The sequence below is a fragment of the Photinus pyralis genome, unplaced genomic scaffold (assembly GCF_008802855.1).
Source record: "Photinus pyralis isolate 1611_PpyrPB1 unplaced genomic scaffold, Ppyr1.3 Ppyr1.4_LG7, whole genome shotgun sequence".
NCBI lineage: Eukaryota > Metazoa > Arthropoda > Insecta > Coleoptera > Lampyridae > Photinus > Photinus pyralis.
The window spans coordinates 6777922-6803052 of record NW_022170738.1 but is presented as its reverse complement, the minus strand read 5'-3'; the positions used below and the strand labels follow the sequence as shown (position 1 = coordinate 6803052).

The 25131-nt window shown below is 35.5% G+C and overlaps 1 protein-coding gene across 1 annotated transcript in view; it reads right to left on the bottom strand.

The window, feature by feature from the left end:
- LOC116176922 (zinc finger protein 624) overlaps positions 1-14617 on the bottom strand; it is a 62099-nt gene extending 47482 nt beyond the window's left edge. Inside the window, exon 1 of the mRNA XM_031495760.1 lies at positions 14374-14617. The gene's annotated coding sequence lies outside the window, so the exon portion shown is untranslated. The remainder of the gene's footprint in view (positions 1-14373) is intronic.
- Positions 14618-25131: the final 10514 nt, after the last annotated feature.

Genomic DNA, 25131 nt, shown 5'->3' with positions numbered 1-25131 from the left:
GCGTACTACCTACGGCAAAATCATCTATTTTTTATAGAGCGTTACATTTCCCACCTAAATGGCGCTTTAAAAAATCGCCATTTTTCAAAATTCGCAAAATGCTTATTTCTTTTGTTATACCAGAATTATGATATGATGTTGTTGTTCCTGGTTACAATCACCAACTTTGAACCCCCTCACCCCACTTCGATGCACCCGAACTTCTTGTGGATACACACGGAAACAGAAGTCACGATGGAGTAGGTATATGAAAAGATTTGGGGCGCACTGTTATCATGATTGCATGAGTCAGAGCGAGACATATTTTGTCCAAGAGTCAAGAATCCTTGATTGTGGGTCAAAATCAAGACGGAGTGCAAAAGAACCAGCGTCTCTGACCACAGTATGCGCACCTCCCAAAAAGTTGTCCATCAGAGAATACTCAACTGTGTTGAAGACTATGGAACGGATGTCCTCCAAGATTATTTTTCCATCTGCCTCACCAATTCTACGACTTATTCTCTGTGCGTCTCCTTTCCTTTCAGTGGAGTGTACAAGTAGCGTACAGAATTTTGTCACCAACCCTCTTTAGTTTGACAATAGGCTCTTTCCTTGATTCTGAAACATGATTTGGTCTCCTTGTTGACTTTTCACAACTTTGCAGTGGTCCACTGTCTTCCTCAATCAGCTGCTGAAAGGAAAACTGGCATTCATCACTGGTCTTGTCGACGTATGAAAATATCACCTGCATGGCCTCGTCAACACTCGGCGGAGACGGAATCCTCTTTTCTGCGTCGACTTTGATGAATGGTAAAAACTTGCAAAGCACTCGGCAATGACGGCGACTAAATCAGTGTTTAAATTGTGCAACTGGCTGAAGCGTTCTTCTATTCCTTTCCCCCGCTCGTCCTCAAGTTTCCCTTTCACATCTGGACTCCAACAGTCTGGTAACTCCGCTGGTTTTTACTGCAGTTCACCTGCTTCAACTCCTCTTTGACAAATAAAATACCAACCACTCTTTATGTCTGGAATCAGAAAAGCACCTACACCGTTTTTTCGAAGCGCCATGTCTCAGTAATGAATTGTCATACAATATATGTTTTATTCGTGCGAGTTGACGTTTATTTAATAACGTATGAATTTCTTCTTTTTCAGAAAATTCGTTTCTGAAAGGAACGTAACTACCGACTACATATGCGATTTCTTACGATGGTTTCAACCTAGGTTTCAACGGCTGGTTGACTTATTCTATCTGATTCGATACAAATTTGTGTAACACGCGCTTCTCCATAATTTAATTACTTTTTCTCCCCACGCTTTTGATATATTTTTTCTTTCTTATCGCGCCCACGGGGCGTCGTCGTTACTTTCTTTAAACTTATTTTTTCACCCGCCTAATACGTTTGCGAGAGCTTGAAAACGTGGCTTTCCCACTGACATCTTAACGTTTTATGCCCTTTCTCCTGGAAGTGTCCCTATTTTTTTTTTAATTTTCTAATACGCCTATAAAATGGCGCTAATAGGTTAAAACCGCCATCTTTAATTGTTGACTAAAAAACTGTTACTACTTAAACCAATCACGTGCGTACAAAGGCGAGAAATCACCAGGTTTCAAGATTGCGGTGGTACTTGAACATCCACTTCTGAGCACGAACGAAAAAAAGTGTCATATTTGGGATTTCCCGTGCAACAATTATTAATTATAATTGTTAATTAATTAATAATTACAATTATTAACTTCAAAACCCTCATTACAAAAACAGCCAGTAGTCAATTGAAAATTTAATTTTTGGTTTACTAAAGCAGATATCTTTCATCGGACCCCGACCCTCTGTATATTTTTATAGTTTTGAGTACTCCTGTATTTGACGATTACAAATCAGAGATTACAAATATAATATTGCATAACATTGGTTTCATTTTTTCAGTTGGATATGCATTAGCTTATGTTATTCAATTCTCAGAACATGGTGAGCTTTCCTACACCGGAAAATTTACGACTACACCATTGGTACACACCTCAATAATTTTCGCTTCACGCACTCTTCACGTGCGATCACTCCTCCTTTTTTCACTTTACTGTCATTTTTCCTTCACGACTACTTCACATAAGCTTCGTGATTCTTTCGCTCCCTTCGCGACTCTCTTCCACGCATTACTCTTTTTTACTAGTCCAGTACGCTTTCTGTACCATCTCTTATGCCCTACCTATTTGCAATTTCACATTTTCCCCTATGACCCTTCCTTTATTATCTTTACGACACTTCAAGCCTATATCATAATTTTTCACGCTCCTTTTACGTTTTCTTCAAACCCATTTTTCCACTCGCTCCGTATGGCCTTTTTTACTCCTCCTTCGTGCCTTATTAACTAATACCATACATGTTTTTCAGAGCTTTCTTTACGTCTAGTTCACCCATTGTTTTCCCCGTCTTCTCACTTCCCTTGCGACAACTTCACCTCTTCATCATTCCCCCCTCAAATCCTTTTCACCAAACTTACACTTATCTTTCGCACTTCTTAAAGTTTTGTTTGCAATGCTATTTGCTCTTTTCATTCTCTCTTCATCCCACCCTTTACACCTGTTTTCTCTTCTTTACACTTGCTTTACGCTTTCTTCGCGCCTCCTTGCACGCATTCTTCACATCAATACGTTCTTCTATCTGCACACCTTGCCCTTTGCGTTTTCCGTGCACCGTACCTTCCTTCGTGCTTTGCTGTCTTGCCTTTTTGCTTCCTTCGGAGGTTTATCCTTCACGCCTTCTTTAGGATTCATCGACGCTTCTTTTAAACCTTCCCCAGAATTCTTCACACTTTTTCAATTTATTAATTATTCCCTTTACACCATCCCATCTTCTTCACTACTTCTTTATTCATTCATCCTTCGCGGTCTTTTTGAATCTCCTTCGAGTTTCATTTTCCCATTGCTTTAAGCCACCTTCATGCCCCCTCTACGCTTCGTTTAGGTTTTCATAATGATTATTCACGCTATTTATGCTTGCTTGGCACTTGTCTCAAGTCTTCGTCTCGCCTTCTCCAAAGTTTCCTCACTTATCTACGACTCCTTTGTAAATTTCGCAAAGTATCACTTTAGGCTTTCTTCGCACAGTATTCATGTATTCTTCATTATCTACCCCACATGATCTTGCTGTCTCCTTCACACATTCCTCTGTTATCTTACAGATCTTCGCGATTTCTTCGCTTTTCCATTTGCTTTCTTCACACGTTATTCCTTTTCATGCATGTTTCATGACTGCTTCCCGCTTTCTTCTCGTATTCCATCTTGAAGCGCCTTTCACGCTTACATCCGCTTTCTTCACATTTTCTTCGCATCTCCTTTCCACGTTCTTTACTCATTCTTGGAGCGTTCTTCTCCCTGCTTATATAAGGGAATAAGGGGAAAAACTGCAATCATTTTTCCAAAACTGAAATTATGAATAAATGTATAGTGCAGCACAGATGCCACGTGTCAAGTAGGTTCAGCTGTGGAATTGGCACAAAATAAACTCAAATGACGCAAGGGAATGTTCTTCTTATTTACCACGAGTACAGTACATAACAGGCGGTGAAAACCATGCTTTTCACACGGGATGAAGTCGAGTGGGACAATATCACACAAGTGGGAAAAGAAGCGTTGAAAATAATTATTATGACGCTATTTTTTATACGACGCCCACTAAAAAGAAAATGATATTCACATTAAGTAGCTAATATCTACACCTACAAACGAAGCGACATACTGTCAACATAATTTAATTTTGCAGAAGATTGCCATGTTTATGTTACCATTTATAACTAGTGAAACCTAATGAGAAAGCAATAAGTACATGTGCGTTGTGCTTTAGGCTGTATTTGTTGACAATTAAACGTATAGGTACCATATTTGAGAAATCGCAATTTTTAACCAATTTCCGTTCATGTGCGGTAATTCTGCAACATTGTTTTTCCCAATTTTTGAAAAATAATTGCCAATCAATGTAAATCAATTGAATTGCTCAAACCTGTCACTTCATTATAGTGACATTAAAATATATACGCCTACTCATACATATATTTCAAAGAAAGTTGTATACCCACCATCATCATTTTTGATATTGAAGAATAAAAATTAGCGGTACCTAATCAGGTAATTTATTCCCGGTGTTTTGCAAAATGTTACATGTCAATATGTAAAATTTATATTTATTTTAATGAAGATTTCTAATACTTACAGTGATTTGTGTGATGATTAGCGTTAATCAAATTCGAGAAAATAAAGAAATAATTAAGCTCTATATAAGAGGTACCGATGAACTTAAAATAACACAGATCATATTTTAAAAAAACTGGTTATTCACTGCTTTTTTTCCTCTTCGTGTAACGACTTTTGTGGACGTTCTTTCATCAGCATGAAAATAAAGTAATATTAAACAAACTGGTATTCGTATGGGATGCCTTAAATTATAAATAGTCTACAATCACATATCAAATAAATTGTGAATTAGCATAAAAATCACATAAAATTCTAAATCCAGGCCTGTCCCGAAGAAGTTGACTGGCACAAAAGGTTTGTCCGTTGTAAATCACACAAATCTGGCGAGGCAAGGCCGCAGTGGACGTAACGAAAGTTTTAACAAAATTCAGGTATTCCATCACTAATTTTTGAAATTTGATTATTCGGCGCCAAACTCTTGCGCCATATCCTCCTCTGTTTAATTATTACCGTGTGATACCCCAAGTTGTGGCAATTAATCATCGGAAAACAATTATTTGCGTCAACAGTTTACACTAACCGAAGATATGATAATTATTTATAATGAAACACAGTCACGCAAGTATAAGAATTTAGTTATAGCTTGATTTAGGTTTCACTTACTCACCTTTTTAATTTATTCTGATGGCACATTCGTCAAAAGTATATACATCCAAAAAATTCTTTTGCTACAGTTCAACCAGCCAAAATATGTGCGATTAATGCAAATTTATCAACAAACCCAATCAAATGTTACTATTCTAAGAAAAGTTATTGAATAGAGTTTATAGAAATCCTGATTTATGGCCGTGATCCAATCATTTAAATTTTCCGCGCCTGGTGAGTAACATCACTAAATTATGCTTTGTGTTTGGCTCTTGTCCATAAGTCATATTAAGACTACACAAAACGAGTAATAAATCTGTCAAACACTGCGGAGGGTTGATGGTTGTACATCAAAATGTGAAAGAAAAGTTTAGGGGATGTCAAGTTAAAAATACAAAGGCAAATTCTATATCGGAAGTTTTATATTCATAGGATAAAATTTAAAAATAACTAGAAATGTACGTACAATAAATAACAACGGAGTAAGACGTTTTAATTCCTGATTTAATCTTATTCCTGTTTTGTCTTCGTCCTTTAGTTCTTTTTAGACACCTTTGAAGTCAGAACTTTACTAAATCCATTTCACATTCGTCGCGATAGCAAACAGTATAGAAGATAAACAGTTCATACATTTTTGTGTATATATTGGTTGATTTCTAAATTTAACCAAAAATTGATATCTCCATGGAATATTACGTAACAAGCGTTGAAAGCTATACGTTTCGCATTAGTGGTAAAGGTCGCCTTCAAGAAAGTTATGCATCCTATTTTTCCTAGGACTCCGGTAAAAGAAGATCAAGTGATGTTCAAACGAAACGATATAATTGTCAACATGACTTCAAAAGTAGATGCTTATTACGTTTAGGTTACACTTATAAGTGGAAAGCAAAAAATACGTGTTCTTTTTGTTTTCTACTAGGATTTTTTTGCATGTTTTCCCTGCTCAACTTAAAAAACGCAAAGTTAAATTTCTATGCGTTTCACTTCTTTAAATTTGAAAGTGCATAAATGCCATATATTCACTGTTTTATAAGTGCATGCATATTATGAACGAGATTGAGTGCCGTCCAAAGAAGTTTTTCAAGATACAAATCCATACCTATTTATCGACAATAAGCATAAATTTTCCTTTGGTCATTTAACACATTTTTGTACATTTTTAATGCCTTTATTTTTTTTTTTTTGGGTAGCAAAAAGAGCATAACTGCATATTTTTATGTAAAAGTTATTTTAAATGCATATTTAAAAAAATAAATTCGTATTGAAGCGCATATTTTGACATTTTATCGTGCATAAATGTTATTATTATTGATCTTGTGTATTTATACTGCTATAGGTATGCAATGACAAACGGTCACTAAACCACCCACATAAACACCTGTCCAGCTAGCTGAATTAAATTTTTGTTGTTGGTTTATACAATCATCATTATTGGTCCACTATCATTAGATCATTCATAAATAGACAATTGAAACAAATGTATGATTTCGTTGGTTAGCAACGCATTGTAAAAGCTTTGTTACTATTGATGATCTAATGATAGTGAACTAATGGGAATGATTGTATAAACCCACCATTATGTTGTGGCAAATACGTGTATACGAAATGATTGTAATTTTTCTAGGGCACGTAAAACTCTCAATGAGAATTTAGTAAGAATTTTATTAAATTTAGACAACTCTGCAGTCTTAATCGCCTCCTCAATTCCTAAGAATGCATGTGCATAACTCTGGGTACGGGTACCAACAAACAAATTTAGCATGAGAACTCTTGTCTACGTCGTAATTTGAACTTGATTAAATACAAAACTATCCATTTACAGATGGAACGCATTTATTGAACATAAATTTTAATGAAACTGAAATAAAAATAGGTACTCAGGGCCAAATAACACATACCACTCTACAAGCGATCGATTGAAACAATTAATTATAAACAAATCTTAATTACTTTAATATGTTATATCCGGTCGTAACTGCAAAGAAACAAACACACTAATAAAAAACACCAGATGATATTGCTTGGAAACTTTACTTCTTTGATTCAACTTGAATCTCGATTTAGAAGACACTGGGTTCGTTCGTAAAAAACACCCTTTAACTGGTATTGTGAAGGCTTCACGTAGGCGATCAACGATAGATGACTAAACTTCTGGGTAAAGGTACGCGCTTCCGCTTAACTCGACTTAAACAATCACTTTGAACGACATATTAGATAAAATTTCTCTTAGGGCTTTTAACTAACTTTCTTGTGCAAAACTTTACAACTGGCAAGGCGGACTGTCTTAAATGCGGCTGAACTCCCATTCCTCATTTCCCATGTGACACTCGCTATATTTATAAAAGTAACATAATTACCTTGAGATAAGCACACGGTAAGCTCAGACGAAGTAAAGGTGGATCGGGGTGAATATTCGGGGTTCTTATACACAAGCAAAAGGAAAATATTGTAAAAGTAAACCGGATAGGTGCTACTAACTAGCGGTGTATGTTAAAAGAGAGAAGAGAACCAGAAGGGGGAATTACTATAATTACAATTCGATTGTATCGAAAACCAATATGTAATCAAACGTTAAATCAGAGAATCGACGAAAATATCAAAATCTACCTTTGAACTTTGGGTTGCAACCTTTTGCGCTCAGAAGGGCGCGTTCTGCAAATCTGTAACAGATAGTAACTCAACAAACAAATAAAAGGGTTAGTGTATCGCGCTGCACATAATATTGTGAAATAGCAATGCTAACACGGAGGCTACTCGTATACTAAAACTGTAATAAGTACTCAAAAAGAATCAATCATTCGAATGATTTTACACTAGCAAAAACAAAACGTAAGACCTTCTGCAGAGGCACCTCTAAATAGCATTATGCGGGTCACTCTGTAATTGGGCGCATGCCTGTTGAGGGCCCTAAACAAGAGAGGGATAATAAAAAAAAATAAATAAAACTCCAAGATTTCGTAATATACTTGCGGTTACAACTCAAGAACAATTATCGAAGTCACGAAGTACAAATCTCGAAGTAGGTCAAGGCTGCTTAGTTACACTGAAATGACCGGCAAGTCGGTAATGTAGAAACATCCACACGTCGTTCGCCACTCTTGCTAAAATGGCGGTCCCAAATAGAACTGCTAAATCGTCCACGTACTGCGTGGGTAATGCGTAATATCCAAGTAGGTCAACGTAAAAGGTAATCCAAAAGACATAACGATGAGAAACGGAAAAGAAACTTATTGCGAGTGAAAATTGAGGAAAGTTAAAGCCTAAAAACATACGTAATGAGAAAAATATGCTGCGTAATACTGTAACATACCTCGTATTGGTTAAATGCAAAACACAGAACCATAAAAACGTTTAAATGGAGTCACCAAGACATCAATGAGAAAGAAAAAACCACTCCAAAAATAAATATGGTAAAGTCAAAACACTAAGCCCTTATACAGGTAGCCGCGAAGTCCGAGAGTAATGGTTACCAAGAGACACTTGCAAGAAATCAATTCGAAGGCAGACACTGCGAGACCTCGGACGGCGACACAGATAACTATGTGAAAGAATTTTATAACACGAGAATAAAAAACTATAGGTAAAAGAACTCTACTACAAAACTAACTTACGTCTAAACTAGTGGGTTACAAAGAAGATATGTACCTAGATTTAGTAAGGATTTAAATAAACATAACAATCGGAGATTACTTAAATTGAATTTAAATAAAAGTACAAATCAAACGTTAACTAAGCGGAATCTAAATTGATAATATCAAACGGGAAAGAAAATAACGTTACAAATTCAGTAATTTTAATAAAATTAAATGAAATACAATAACACATAAAACAATAATTGAGAGTATACCAAACTGTTTCATTCTTATCAATTTCTTCCTGTAACAGCAAGAGTTCTTTTTACTGTTGCATTCTCTAACAAGTAACAGACAGGATTGACACGAGGAAAGAAAGGAACAAAGGGACGATTGTAAGGAGTAGTATGGGTGAAAGAATACTCAAGTTAAAGAACGGCGTTTTCTCGAACAAACCACTGATTAAAATTTTTGATTTTGATTACAATGCAAAAAACACGGCCATTAGATAGCTACGAAGAAATTGAATGGAAAGTTTAGTTTTAAAATTGAATCCCGCACCACCAGCAACTACCACTTAAAATTATAATATGCATGCACTCGTTCCCCTAGTTAGTGCTCAATAGACGGTATTCTGGTAAGGTAAGTGTATTAGCAGAGGGGGTACCAAGGGTAGCCACGAAGGCGCCACGTCTTCCGACTTGATTTCTTTCTCTTGAGACATTTGAAACGATATAGTGTATCCACCTCAAAATATTCAAAGTATTCAAAAGCTAACACACAGAATAACACAAGAGACTTATTTGGTTAAGGACTAAGGTCCACGAAAAATTTCGACACAGCATCCAATAAAATCCGAAGTCTTGCAGATGCTTGGATTTTACTTGAAAAAGGATGGAAAAGACTTTTCTAGGAAATATATTTCAATGCCCCACATTTACAGGCTCACATCAAATAATCATATGTAAAAGCACCAAAGTCTCTATCTCAGTTGTCCTACGAAACATGGGAAAATTGTTATTATAATTGCAAGGATTATAAGTATTATTTACCGTGACTATTATACGATTTCATAATAATGGTAATAACCAATACCATTGTCTAAATACTTTATTAAACAATGCTAATACATACCTATATGGAAATGCACCTAATATTAATTTCGCCTTGAATTGAGTACCTATGGTCAATTATTATGCTTGCTTTTAGAACCAAGGTAGGTATAGTGTTATTTTCAACACACATACAAGGGATATAACAGGTTACAGGGGTTTCTCTTCTTTCATCTAACATGTAAGGGGAGTAGGTACTTACTGCCGTCGTTAACAATTTAGAGCTCTAAAGAATAATACCCAATTAACACTAAATGAGATTTTCGTGCATAGGTAGGTATTATTAGTATTACATATAATTTCAAGCTTGCACAGAGATGCGCATTTCAAAAATGTGTATTGAAACTCACGCTACCGCTATACCAACCGAATTAATTTAAATAAAAGTGTGAAATTACGTTGAAAAGGTAGGTAGAGGTAGAAATTACTAAAGTTATGTAGGGACCTGCCCACTTTAAGAATGACACCAGAGCAATTAATAAAAAACATTAGTTTTAACATTAACATTTAATAGCGTATTAGCTATGCGTTTAAATAAATTAATGTATACAAAATATACCTTATTTACGAAGTCAATGTTGTTATAAGGATAAATCTTCATTTTTTAGACACGCATTAATATTTTAATTAACAAAACATGTTTTTTTTAACAAAAACCGGGCTACTTGGACAGCTGCTTATTCCTTAAAGCTTCACTAAAGATTGACCGACGATATGAAAACTGGTTTCAATCGAAAAAGTATCGATCACAAGAAGAGTTATACTACGTTGGTTCACAGATTAGTTACGAGATTTGAGTACATAACAAAACACAGAGTATCGCTCGTCAAGAACATACCAGTAGTTGACTTTGGTTTCGAATTCAAGTATACGGGATGCGTCAACAAATGTAGATCAAGAAAGGATTAAAGGACAAGTTCAAGACTGAAATCACTAAATAAATTTGGATATGAAAGATTCATTAAACAGGAAATAATGGCGCTTGGTATTCCATAAATGACAAAACCGCTATAAGAGTAAGATAGTTGCCACAATGTCAATGGGGAGCACGGATTCCAATTGAAAAGTTGCTTCTATAGTCTGTGGTATAGGAGTAGCCAATGGTAGCCAGATGGCGTTTTGGAGAGGACGCTGTGGTTCATAGCTACGCCAATGAGTTTCATCATGGACGGACAGACTAAAACATACAGGGTATTCCACTTCAAAAATGTTACGTTTTGGCCCCCTACTTTGTGATTACACCCCATCTAATTCAAAATAAGCTTAACTCACCTTGTAGAAATGTATCTACGCCTTTCTCGCATTGTTCAACAATACTGACTTGATGCTACAGGAGAATGATTTAAATTTCGATTGCCCTTCTACAGGGTGTTTTAAAACTAATCGTCAATTTAAATAACTTCAAACCTGAACTTTTTCAAATAAAACATGGAGAAGGTCTATCAAAATGTCGCAAGTACCTAACAAAAAAATAACGATTTAAGTCGATATTATGATACTTGCAATAATGCTTATTATGGTTGTAATGGAACGGAAGTATACTTAAATAGCATTTTCCCACCACCCGCAGCCACGGAATTTTTGGAATCGAATTTGCAGACTTGAATACCATATATCGAATTTTTTGTGATCATTTAATCATGATATCGACTGAAATCGTTATTTTATTTTTGTTATTTGCGACATGTTCTACACTAGTGTTTTACTGAATCCAAATCATAAATAAAAAACAAAACAACATCGCATTTTCCGATAATAACTATGACTTTTTTATATGGGACACCCCGTATAAGTACATTCTTACATTTTATTTATTTTTAAATCTACCAATTCAAAATGTATTGTTTTTATTGTACCTATCCCTAGCTATTAATTTGGTGGCGAATGGGGGGAGCGTACCCATCTAAATCGCAGTTCTTTTACCCGCAGTACCTTACCTATATTGAAATAATAAAAACTACAAGTTTATGTGGTGAGGTTCCATCAAATAAAAATATTGCAAATAGACTACCTACCTAAGTATAGAATTAGATTGATTTATTAGATTTTCTTCTTCAATTAAACATATTTTTTTAATGCGTCATTAGGTATTATCTATTAGGTATTTCAGTCAAGTGTTGCTCTAGCAACCTATAACCTACACATTTACAAATGTCCATGCCAGACCACGATTGCACGATGCATCAGTGACTGAACTCGAGTAGATTTTATTTGCAACAAAGTAGTTACATATTCTAATAGGTAAGTATATTACGATGATGCAAAAATTGACCATAGTGTAATAAAAGTTGTAAAGTTCATTTTGTAGCTATTATTGACACAAAATGTAATCTATTTCAGTTACCATCATGATTTAAAAATCACTCGTTCGTATAACGATTGCTCCGTTTGCTATTGCATGTTGCCACGTGGCTTAAGTTGAGGAGAAAGGTCAAGATCACTTTCATACTAAAAAAGGATAATTTTTAGTTGTATTTATTTAGATAATTTTTTTTACATATTTGAAGTTTATCCAAATTTGAAAACTTTATAAAATAATAATTGTAAAATCGCTGCCCGAACCTGGATTCGGACCAGGAATCCTTAGTACTACAGTCCAGCATCAACTCAACTGCGCCACAGGGGTAGCTAAGTGTCTGAGTGTATAGGTATGTAAAGTAAATAATGAGTATTTAGGTAATAAATGATATGATGAATTAGTGTACTGAAAAAATTTCAGAAGCTTGCTAATCTGCATTACTTTTTGTTACGAATTGTATGCAAGTTATACTCATCTGATTTTATAAAAATAAAAAAAATCGAATAAAGAGGTCTTTTTTTAAATATAGATACCTATATAATGTATGGGCAGGGTCGAATTTAGCATGGGGAAATTTTTAGAGGCGACGAAAAACCAAATTTGGGAAATAATTCTACAGTAATCGTTAAAAAATAACATAACCTCTTAAGAAATTGAAGTTGGAATGTTACGCACACTCTTACCACCTTAAAGGTAATCATGAACGAACGTTTAGGGCTTCTCCCGCAAATTTTTTTGTTGAAAATGCTTAATTAAGGTACTCTCTAGACATTTTTATTAATTTCATGATCGTACATGGGGGGCTTAAGAACGTCACATACCTATCCGTTAGATTCTCAAAAATATGGTTCGGTGGTTACGTTTACATGTTTGCGTACTTATACCTAATACCTATTGAATTTCATTCTTTAAACTGTAAAATAAACTTGAAATACGTTATTGAAATTGATGTAGGTAGGTAATTACGTAAATATATTCTTAAAAATAAAATTAGATAAAGCCCCATCACCTTCTGTTGATGTATAATAAAGCGGAAATATTAATAAAGAATGAGTAGGTTAGTAGGTAGGTATAGGTATTTCTCTAAAAATAAAAATTTATTTTGTTGTGATTCAAACAACCGATATTGTATCTACTTTGTTTTCAATTACATTTTATAAAACTCATAATTAATATAAAAAATGTGTTTACTACTTAAGTAGGTAGGTACTAAGTATCTATACCTAAATCAATCTGAGCAAATTATAGAAAGAAATTGTAAAGAGTAAATAATATTGCATATTTCTAGAAACAAATTTTGGTTGGAGTATAGGTAAATGCTATTTAATTGGTAATATGTAGATTCGGCCCTCCGGTATGGGACATATAAGTTTTGAACAAAAATGTAACAGACTTGATCAGCGAAATAACGAAAATTTAGAAAAATTTTACTATCGGTGGTTAAATATGCCTCTTACGGCAATATGAAAACAAATCTACCAAAATTGATAGATGACCATGGTCCTCAATATGACGCAATTTGCCCCATTTTCCGTTGGATAATAAGGTAGGTATAGACCTATAAAATTTTATTTTTAGGGCAAACTTTTCTCAAAACTTATGCCCCACATGTTATAAGTAGGTACCTACTACCTACTATGGTATCACCTATTTAAGCGGATGGAATTGTTTATATATTTGTATCTAGTTATATAGGTACCTATATAAGTACCTACTTATCTCAAGAAGTGGCAGTATTTCAATTTTGTTACAAAATGCTTCGTTAGAGGTATACACTACACATGAAGTCAACCATTTAATAGTCATAATTTATTAAGAACTCATTAAAGAAAATCATTTACCATGCATAAATGGTAACTTTAAAACTGTTGGCAATTTCGGCTGCTATACGTAAATGTTACGCGCAACATGTCACTTTATTTCTAGAATCGAGTGTAAAATCTGATACCTAGTCACTGGGAAATTAGGGACAAGTGCACGGATGTAGGTACAAAAAATTCCCGCCTAACTTGATCACCTGTAAAACTGTTGAGTTTTCAAAGTCCTTTAAAAATAACCCGCTTGAATTTAAGGGTCGATTTCGAGTGCCCATTTGCTTAACATTCAAGTTTAAATTTATTACGAAGAAATTAAAAGCCGCTACATACCAATATTACAATAGGAGCGCGGTAAGAAAAAAGGCATAAATTCCGATTACATCCATGTTTCATTGTGTGTTTATTTCACATGATGTACTGTAATAATATGAAGCATTAAATGTACTAGTTGTGTAGCTCCTCCTTCGCTTTTAAGGGGCCGGACAACACTTGACAGCTACTGCCGCCTGGCGTCCGCACTGGCAATGCACGTGTTTACGCTAGCCTCCCTTTAGGACAACGTATCGGCGCGTTACTCGTAATTTTACATAAACGAATTGCACATTTCAACACTGAGGTGCGAAAATAAACGGTAGATCGCGTAATAAACGCTTGAAGTTACATTGTGACGCTAAGTAAAAGTTAGGTTAGGGCGCTACGAGTCGCATTAGATGACTTGCTTGGAAATTACTTATAGGAGAAAAGTTAGATGACTTACCTACAGAGTGTTTGCACAGTTTTTTTCACTTTTCGCGACAAAAATGTACGGTAAACGAGTACATTAGACTATGACTCAGGAAGCCGTAGCGAGGCTAGCTGAGGTAGATAACCTGGTGGTCGTAAAGAAGGCGTGCGTGTCTGAAGACACGCCCACGTGTCAAATTGACCATGAGGCTGCGCTGCACTCACAGAGTGCTCCAGAGAGGTGGCTGGGAAATGTCTTCTAAACTGTGACGAGAGATGACATCGTGAGAGCTTCCGAACGTCTAGAAAAGAGAAAGAGAGAGAGAGCGTCGTGACGGTAGACGCCGGCGCTACATACAAACCTGACGAAAGCGTTGCGTTGTTCGACTGTTGTCCACGGTGCGTCGGAGTGGGGAGCACTGCCGTGTTTCTGTCAGTCACTCAGTCAACGGAGTTCGCGTTTACAAGGAGCATGTATCTGGTTCTGTCACCAAAAAAAGATCGAGTTTCGACTTCTGGGCTACAATTATTCTAATATTGTGTTGTGATGTGATTTAATAATAGTTGTTGCGTTTTGATTAAAAGCCACCCAATCGGCGAATTTCAAGGATTTTGTCTTAACATCATAATGAGCAGGGGCATTCTGAATTGCTAAACATTTTGAAGTTAATGAAAAAAAATGTTAGGTGAAGTGACAGGGTGTGAAGTTATGGTAGTGATGCAGATGTGACTTTCAATCACCATCATCCTGCGGTCGCTTCGAAAGGAACCCTTCCTGAGGACTGCAGGAACCACAATGCCACGGAGGAAGCAAGACTGTCCCAAACGCATGAAATGTATGTACTTTAACCAAATTACCTCCCCACACAACAAACACTCCAAATTTGCCTCTGACACGATTTTCCCCGTACGCTTTGAAAGCCGCAAGTAAATGTCAGCAACGGGCGTCATTTTGCCCGATTTTTCGAATTTACGACATGCTTGGACCGCGTGGCGCGGGTCGATAGTGGCTGTGGTGTGAGTGCGTGAGTACAACCGAGCAACGCATGCACCATTCATTCTACACACCATTCATCGTCCCGTTTCGGCAACCAGAACTTAGAACATCGTTAGATGTTTGTGCAACCCGCAAAATTAATCAGACTAAAGAAAATTATAGGTAGGAACAAAATTATAGCATACAAGATAGCAATTACGCGCGTTTAAATTATTCCCCTAAGCATATACGTAATTAACAGTTAATTTGGATCAAACGCAGTGGCGAAAACACGAAATCTAACAAGTTTATTAAAAGCGTGTCATTTCTTTAAAAACATCACGAACCTTTTGATTGTTTCGTTTGTCGTAGTAATTTCCGAAAATCTCATTTCGAATTCTGGCACCTGTAACAGTCTTTGTGTAGAGAGCTTCCGGACTGCATCTCGTGTCTTCATTGGTTTTTAAGTTAAAAAGCATGTAATTTCCGTAAATATCGTAATTAACCTCAGCCCAAGGTTGCTCCACAACGATCAGTGGAAAACACGAAAACGTTATCAGCAACGTGATTCAGAATAATTGTCATGATTTTGAAAGCTTAGTTGAGTTCTTGTTATTGCACGCTGATTAAAAGTATTCGAAGTGTAAAAATACACACTGCGATTTTTTTTCATATACCCAAGTACCTACTAATAGCATCACACTTGTAGTTAATCCAAGTTTGTCCATATCTACCTTGTAGAGAGCCTTGAACGTTTTTGACACCTGAACCTCTTACAACGCTATTGAGGGCTCTTCGTGTTTAGTCGCCTAAAAATTATATTCATCAAAATAAATAGGTCGTTTCTTAAAAAGAACGGAAAGAATTTCTTCATTTTAGTTCTAAATCCATTAATTATTGTACCTGCTTATCTATAGGTGCGTGTAAAAATTTACAAAAATTACTTATTTTGTGGACGTTTGCTTAAATCGTTTGTTGAAACTATAATCTAAACTAAATTCTCGATCGAGGTATGCACAACAAGCTAACCAATTTCAAAAAAATAGAATTTTTATAAATTTCAGTTTAAGTAGATATTGTGTTGTTTGGTGTCATTAACATAAATCGAAATCGTTCATCGACACTAATTCAATACCTAGTACCGCTCTTAAAAGGTACACTACAAGATACAAATTATATAAAATTGTGGTGTTTACAAGAAGATGTGGGAACTCCGGGGTGTAACAAAATATTACAATTTCTAAGAAAACGATATCTTAATCATATCATAGGCTAAAAACATTTTTATTCGTCATTATTACCTAATCTCGAGATTAATCTCAAAACGAAAATGAAATTAAAGTATAAATTACTGATATTTAGTGGTGTTGCCTAAATTTGACCGACATCGTATCTAAAATTAACAAAAATGATGTATGCGCTGAGCACGTAGGGATATCCTGTATGACTATAAGCAACATATTATCCCCAAATCAAAGTAATTTTTAACTATCAAGAGATGTTTGTCCTTATGCCAACAAACATTCAAGTTTTCAATTAAAATTGCCATTTCGGAATGACAGTGGCACGAGGGCAGAAATAAATTTCATAGCTAGTTTGTAAATAGAATTCTTTAGCCAAACAACAGGATTTTTAAACAAAATCTACTAAATTGTGTAAAGTGTTGCTTAGGTAGATAGATTTAGTTAGTAGTTGTGTCATACCCTCGGTCATACCATACCATATACCCTCTTCACTAGCTTTGCTCCTTGCATATCCCCGTGTCAAAGAAGTTCTCTACCTATTTCGATTGCAATCTTTGTTGCAACCCATACCTACCTGCAGAAAGCGAGACAGAAAGTTAACAGGAGTAGGCGCTGTGTAAATAATTGTATATATATAGGTATTGTTATCAGTCTTCATCCCTCGTTTCAGCCATGTTTATTGATTTCTAAACTCTTTTCTAAAAGCATTTCAGTAAACTGTTTGTGAAACATGTAAAATAAACAAGTGAATAATAAATAAACAATAATGAAACTTAACTTAAAAATGAAATGTGCAAACCCATAAGTATAAGAAACAAGTGCGCAGCTTTAATTGTCAAAATCACAAAAAAAAACGTCGCTGGCATCTTGATTTTTGCTCGGATTTTTGTCGGGGCTTTTTATATATCGTTAAGCGCCGTATAGGTATGTAGGTAACACCTACCTATAATATAAGGAAAATTTCCATTTTAATTGTTAAAATCCATATCTTGATTTCGGGTTTACCTATGGTCTTCTCCAATCTGTAAATATAGAGCGAGATATAGAGTTTCTTGGGTGTTCAGTTTTAAATGAAAGTCGTGAAGTTTACTTTGGATTTCTCATTTTTTCCCCTGGTATTATAAAAGCGCTGCTTGAATTAAATGCAGAACAAATGCAAAAATCTATGCTATGTATGTGTCTACAACAAAATCCTAACGCTGTGAACCACTTTTTAAAAGTATTTTCTATGAAAAATGAAGCAAATTATACACCTACAGCGTGTCTGCAGATGCGGAGACCCAATACGGAAAAAAATTATTCACTTTACGACAGAAAGCCATTCTCAATAAAAAGTTCTGCTTGTTGAGAAAACGAATTGACGATGAGAAAATTTTAGATCGCGTGTACAGGGTGTTCATAAATTAGGAAAGTATGAAAATGCTTCGAGAGTACCATTATTTATTTATCTTTTACAAAAATTGTACTTATAAAACAAAGTTGTTTATAGGTAAACTAATGTAAAGTCTGAATACAAATTATGAAATAAAAATTCGAATTTTTAAAAATAAAGTATTAACTGGTTTTTATTTAGGTACATACATATTAGATACAGTGGCTCACCAGATTTTGCACCTCGGACGACACTTGCATAGGTGTCAGATGGGTTGTGTGCTATTATTATGTGGTAATACAAAAATGACAATGCAGAGACGTTTTTATTACTGTTCCTCCTTTGCCATTTGTTTGCACTGTAAGAAAGAGAAGTGGTAATATAGTATTTATAGAACAATAATAAAATATAATACATTTCAGTTCAGTTCAGTTCGATATACAATAATGATCAGTTCATCTGCCGTGTGCAGGAAAAGAAAAATTAACAGAAGAGGAGTATATTTTTAGTTCGCCCGTTCTCAAACTTGGCTAACATCTCTGTAAAGGTGAATAAAAATTATTGAGACACGTTTATCTTTTATATGATTTTTTATGGTTATGAAATTGTGAAAGTCTCTGTTAATATCAGATTGAGGTACAAAAAATGTAGGAGCAAGCGGAACAACTTGCAGATGAAGAATACAAAAGAAAAAAAAAGAAGGAAAGAATGGACAAAAAGAAAAAAAATCTTCCCTAGAAGGAAGTTCAGAATGTGACAATGGGTAGCTCCTGAGTCAGGTGCCAGATGATATTAATTTGATATTAATGCTTATACGAGAATATAACAAACAAACGAAGTCAACGTTACCAAAGGTTAATGTATGGAGTGGAGTTTTTTTATGATCGGATCATTGGCCCATATTTTATAGAGGGAAATTTAAGCGAGCACGTGTATTTGAACATTTTGGAATATTTTGTCTGACCATTTCTTAAGATGTTAGAGCGAGAAGTACGTAATAATTTGTTTTGGCAACAAGAAGGCTGCCCTGATGCTCACTGCACATCATCAGCCTTGGTCAGACAATGCTTACCTACATGATCATTTTGGCGCAAGATGGATAGGGAGGTTTGGCCCAAACCAACAACCAGCTAGGTCGCCTGTCCTTTTATTTATTAGATTTTGTTTTGTAGGGTGCCTTAAAACAAAAAGTTTATTCAAATGTTCTTCCGCATGATGGGGAAATATTAAAACAACAACGCATAGAAGCAATTCATGATTTGGATGTGCCACGAACTGCATGTTACAACATTCCTAAGAACTCCCTCTCCTTTACGACTTCTTACGTTCATAGGAAACTCTCAAAAGTAGAAAATATATACTGCTATTATAGAAATTAGCTCGGATATTAACGTCGGGTCTTTTTTCATTCAAAAATTCATAGTTCTCGATGACAACTACCAAATGTAAACTATTGGTTGCTCTCTGCACAGGAGATGGGAAAATCGTCTTGTGTACACCGATTAAATACCCAATAAATGAATCTTCCCATGCTTTTGGATAGAATCGTATTTGTATTTTATGTTTCAGTTGTTGGCTAATGATGACCTTTTCTGTTGAAACGAGTTCGATCTTTTAATATAGTACTATTGTGGGATATTTGTGTTTTACTTTTTCAACACTATTGCTATTAAACGGGGAGGTTGGTAATAGGTGGACGTGGAGCACTAAATCAATACGACTATGGCGTTAATGGTTATTATTCTGATTTTTTTACTACCTATAGGTACTGTAATATGTGTTTTCAGGGTGTAACAAATGCCCAATAAAACGACACCATGGGCTAAACATTTTTAGCGCATTTTTGCAAATTTATTTGTAAAAAGTAGCTTTTAATCTCACTTTGGCTGGCTGGCTGGCAGCAAATGTGGGCGCGTAGAAGAACTCTTGTAGAAAGGCAACGGGTGTACGTGCATCTACAATGCCGTGTAATTTGTCAACCTTAGGGACAGGGCTACATGATGTGGGGTTGGCGACATCTGGGCGTCATCCTTGAGCATAGTTTACTGACGTGAATGTTTTTCAGTTTTTTCCTATCTTCTACTAGAGTTTTGGTCCGATTCTTTTCAAATTGGTGTCGTCGGAAAGATGTTTGTGATTTTGTTTTTTTGTCCTAGGGGCGAAATTAACGACCTTTTGCAAGGCGCGCGCGCTTCTTCGAAAGGTAGTCAACTTCGGGCGAATTTTGTCACGCGGTTTAACGTTTCTTAAATCTCGAATCGCTCTCTCTTTCTCGTGTCGCCAATAGAAGCTCGAGCAATGAGAAGTGCCCCAAAAATTAAGTACTATCTTGTGGAAGGTTTTTAGCGAAATCCACCAAAATGTGGGTGTAATATAAGTATGCACAGAAAAAGGAAATGTGGTAGCCTCCGAAAACGGATGGTGGAGTGAAAACTTCAACCGCGAATTGCGGATGAACGGGACGTCGGAAGTGGGTACCGTTAAAGGGAATGTGCTAGCCCCCGACACGATCTTCCTGATGGTGGAATCAAATCTTCAATCGCGAACTGCGAGTAAATGGGGAGTCGGAAGTGAGTACCAACAAAGGGAATGTGGTAGCCCCCGAAACGATCCTCCTGATGGTGGAGTTAAATCTTCAAACGCGAATTGCGGGTGAACGAGGCGTCGGAAGTGGGTACCGTCAAAGCTCGCGTCAAAGGGAATGTGGTAGCCCCCGACACCATCTTATTGATGGCAAAGTCAAATCTTCAAACGCGAATTGCGACTGAACGGGGAGTCGGAAGTAGGTTGTACCAATGTGGTAGCCCCAGACATGATTTTACTGGTGGTAGAATCAAATCTTCAAAGGGAATGTGGTATTATTCCTACCACAAGCCGAATGTCGTACGTCTTTTTTTGAAAAAACAGTAAATATATTTGATAAACTTACCTACTTTAGGACTCCTATTTTTAAATATAAGTGGCTAATAGTAATAGTATACTGATCTGCCACACAAAAATGCGCTGAAGTCTCTTCGATCTCACACGAGGACTTTGATCATGTTTTTAAATGAGTTTGAAACGAGACACCAACAAATTTGTTTGTTTTAATGATATAGATTATAGAAGTTTAGCAAGGAGAAATTAACGGTTTTCATAGTTTATCCGAATAACAACATGAAAAGAAAAATGGAATTAAACCTCTGATCAAACTTAAAATGATATTTGAAAGCAATAACTGGATTGCAAGGGCTTGGCAACGAAATATGGACACATTGTATAAACCGAGGTATGAATCGAATTCATCAGAGAAACATTCGAATTTTTGAAGAAAAATTAAATTGTAGATTAGTTTAAGAGTTGTGTCTATAACTCTATACCGTACTACGCCTTATTCTCTTTTTATTGTCCACTGCACCTTCTGGCCAATCACTTTGTTTAAAAATTCACCACATGCGTTGCTCATAATCCGCAGCAAAATGGCATAAGTGCAGTGTACAGAAATGGGTTCTGTCTACTATATACAGGGTGAGTTTTTTCCGATGTTTAGTATGGGGTCTCGTAAACCGGAAGAGATACAAAGTCGCTTAAATGGGTAAAGAATTCAACCCAATATCTCTCACAACCCCTAGTGACCTAAAACATTTTTTTAAAAGAAAAGTGCGCGAAAAATGGCAACAAGAATGGAACCAATCCAATTCAAAACCTAGAGAAGTCAAAGCTACAGTGGAACCATGGAACGACACACCTATAAAACGACGCCAACAAGTGATAATGTCGCGAGTCGCGACTACGAATCGGGCATACGGCGATGACGCACAATTATTTATTAAATCATAGCGCACCACTCCTCTGCGACAGGTGCAAGGTACCAATAACCGTAAAACACGTTTTAACAGAGTGTGCTAAACATCGTGAACACCGACAAAAACATAACATAAACAATAACTTAAATACACTATTAAAAGGTTCAAAAAAGTTATTCAAATTATGAACTACTTAAAAGACATTAAGGTTACCTCACAGATCTAAGGATATCTACATGTACCAAATTGTACCTAAATTTCCGCTGCTAATAACCGAAAGGTGGATGCAGGTTTAAATAACAAAAAATATTGCAGAATTTTATGTATAAGATCCCTTTCAGAGTTTCTTGTAACTATACAATAACAAATACAAAAAGTTATGGTCAAAAAAATATCATTTTTCATCAAAGGTATCAATAACCCTTAGTAATTTTTACTCAGCTTTCTGATGGTGCTAAAATTAAACATAAACATTTTTAGGACTGGTGTGCTTCGAATAAATCACATCAACATTCGTATTTCTTATGGACGCCATATTGGATTTTTTTATCATTCGATACAGAAAAAATTGCAAAATCAGCGATACTAAACAATTAGTAGGTATTTCATTTGGGAATCAAATATGCGAGACAATAAACCTCGCAATAAACGAATGAATTTGGCTCGGAATTTGGTTTCAATCACAATTAGCCATAAGAATTATTGCCATCTGTAATACATTGTAAACGTGCAAGGTTAATTCCCAACACAATTAGTGTCGCTGATTTTGTAATTTTTTGTCTATCGAATGACATAAAAATCCAATATGGCGTCCAGAAGAAATAAGGAAGTTGATGTGATTTACTCAAAACTCGCAAGTGAGTCCACAAGTGAGAGAGGTTCCACTTAACAACTAAGCTTTTAAAAATTATGTTATGTTTATGTCTCGGTTTATGTGCAATTCGTTTTGAGTAAATTGTGAAAGTAGATCATATGATGGTGGCTGGGATGGTGGATTTATACAATCATTATAATTAGTTCACTATCATTAGACGATTAAGAAATAGCCAAAAGAAACAAATGTATGGTTTCGTTGGTGGGTCTATACAATATAGACCCACCTTAAGAATCACGATTTTTCTAATTCGTGAAAATTACAAAATTTTTGCTGTGGCTATTACAGATACCATCCGCACACTTGCGCATGCGCGTTAATAGTATATGAAACCAAATTTGGTTCCAATCGGTTTCGCCGTTTATACGGAAATGGGAGTTACATCAGACAAACAGACGGACATCATCGAGGTTTTGTTTGATTCGGATTCCTGGTGCTTCAAAACGTGTATTTCCGTCAAAATAGTGATGGGGGGGGGGGGGGGGTAATTTTTTAACGCTTTACTAACGATAAGTTTGGCTTTTCACAAAACTAACTTTTCATTTTTGTTAATTAATGCGTTTGGTCGTTTTCTGAACCAAATGTGGTAGATATATCACGATTTTCATAATTTTTTTAATTCACGTTTGGATACAATACCTACATCAAAAGGGCGGCTTTGCGCAAATGGGAATTTAAAAAATAATCAATTCCGTTTGGCTCACCACCCAACTCATCCAGGCGGCAGATCTAGTCAAGCTAGTTTATCGTTTACCAAAAACAGAATTCAAACATCTCCTACCCATTAATAATAGCCCACATTACTTCTATTCCGTTTCATCTATTTTATCTCGTATTTTATACAGGCTACAGCGCCGTTATATCAGTATAGATAAAATGGAATTACATTTAATTACCTCAATAGAATAAATTACAGGTCACGTGGTAGAATATATTCTAATACGATGCGCTTTTGAAATTTTTTGGTATGTGCACTTTTCATGTGAAAAAGTAAGCTCGAAAGTAACTATATTAGACTGGCCCGTATGAATAAAAGTAAGCAAATGCTTATACTTGCAAAATTCAAAGTAAATACTCGTAACTGTTGCCCTTCATACTGGTCTGTTTAGCATGGTTTAGCAGCGTTGCACTGCGCCCTGTCCTGCTGCTCAGCAGCGCTGCTAAGTCACCCAGTGTGAAGGAGTACTTACGAGTATTTACTTTGAATTTTGCAAGTATAAGCATTTGCTTCCTTTTATTCATATGGGCCAGACTGTCTGTCCATACGTTCGGGGTGCACAAAACGCATGCATGTTACCTTAGTTTACAGCTGGCGATTTTCGAGGGAATTCGTTGATTTTTATAAAATCACAAATTTTCTAATTGATTGGTCCAAAATAATTTACGATTTCCCCGAATATTACACAGTACCAGCCTCTAAATAAATTCAATAAATAGGTATATTTAATTGCGGTCTTTTTGATTATACACATGTCTCAAAGACTATTTTTGTAAATGGCAACTCTAATTTTTTTATGACTACTCTTAAAGAGTGTATCAAGTGTGCCAGATTTGAAATTTTTATTTCCGAATATTTAACAAAAGTGGAATGCTAAAAGGTATTGGTTTATCATTTTTTGTCAAACTGACGACGTTTATCGTTGCGATGTCCTATCACATTAGTAAGTAAAGAAATAAAAATTTGAAAATTGGCACACATGTGTAACTTGATATGCCCACGCTTTAAGAATAGTCATAAAAATTAGGGTTGGCATTAACAAAAATAGTCAATGATATCATATCTCACATGTATAAAATTTTATTACATCAAAAAGAGCGCAATTTAAAATCGAATCGAAATGTCCGAGCATATTTCAAAAAAAAACTTTCTTTAATTTACCAAATTTATTCCAAGTTAGCTCGCACTGTACTACCAGTAATTTCTAAGATTGTGTACGATTTCACTGCGTTCCACAATTTAAACCCCACTCATAGCATGCTATGTTTTGTAGATAATGTGGGCAGTTGGACACGCTCAACAAGCCACAAACCGAGAGATCGTCCTTTTTAATAATATATTAAATAATAATAAATTAAGAAACAAACATTTTAAATTTTGGATTTATTACAGTTACCCCTCGAGTTGCGCCGCCTCATCTCTCACACTTGGAACCTTGAACGTATTCCATATATGTATACACAATACTTTTGTTTTTGTGTACTTATACTTACGCGCATTTAACAGTCCTATTTTTAATTCTATTTTTTAGAGAAATTAGCTCTTAGATCGAGACATTTGTTTTTTTTTTGTATTTACACACTGGAAAAGGTTTAAATTTTTTTCTTTTTTTAAGCAAAGAAATTACTTCTTTCTTAAGAGGGTTTAGGTGGAAATATACATGTACCTAGTTACTAATTTTTAATGAGGATGAGTCGACCCCATCAAGGAGAAAAACGCCATTGGTCTATCAGGCATGTCTAAAAACACTTTTTGACAGTTTCGCATTATACGTTGATGCGATTACAAAGACAACTTTGGCAAACTAACCACTTTCCGCCAAC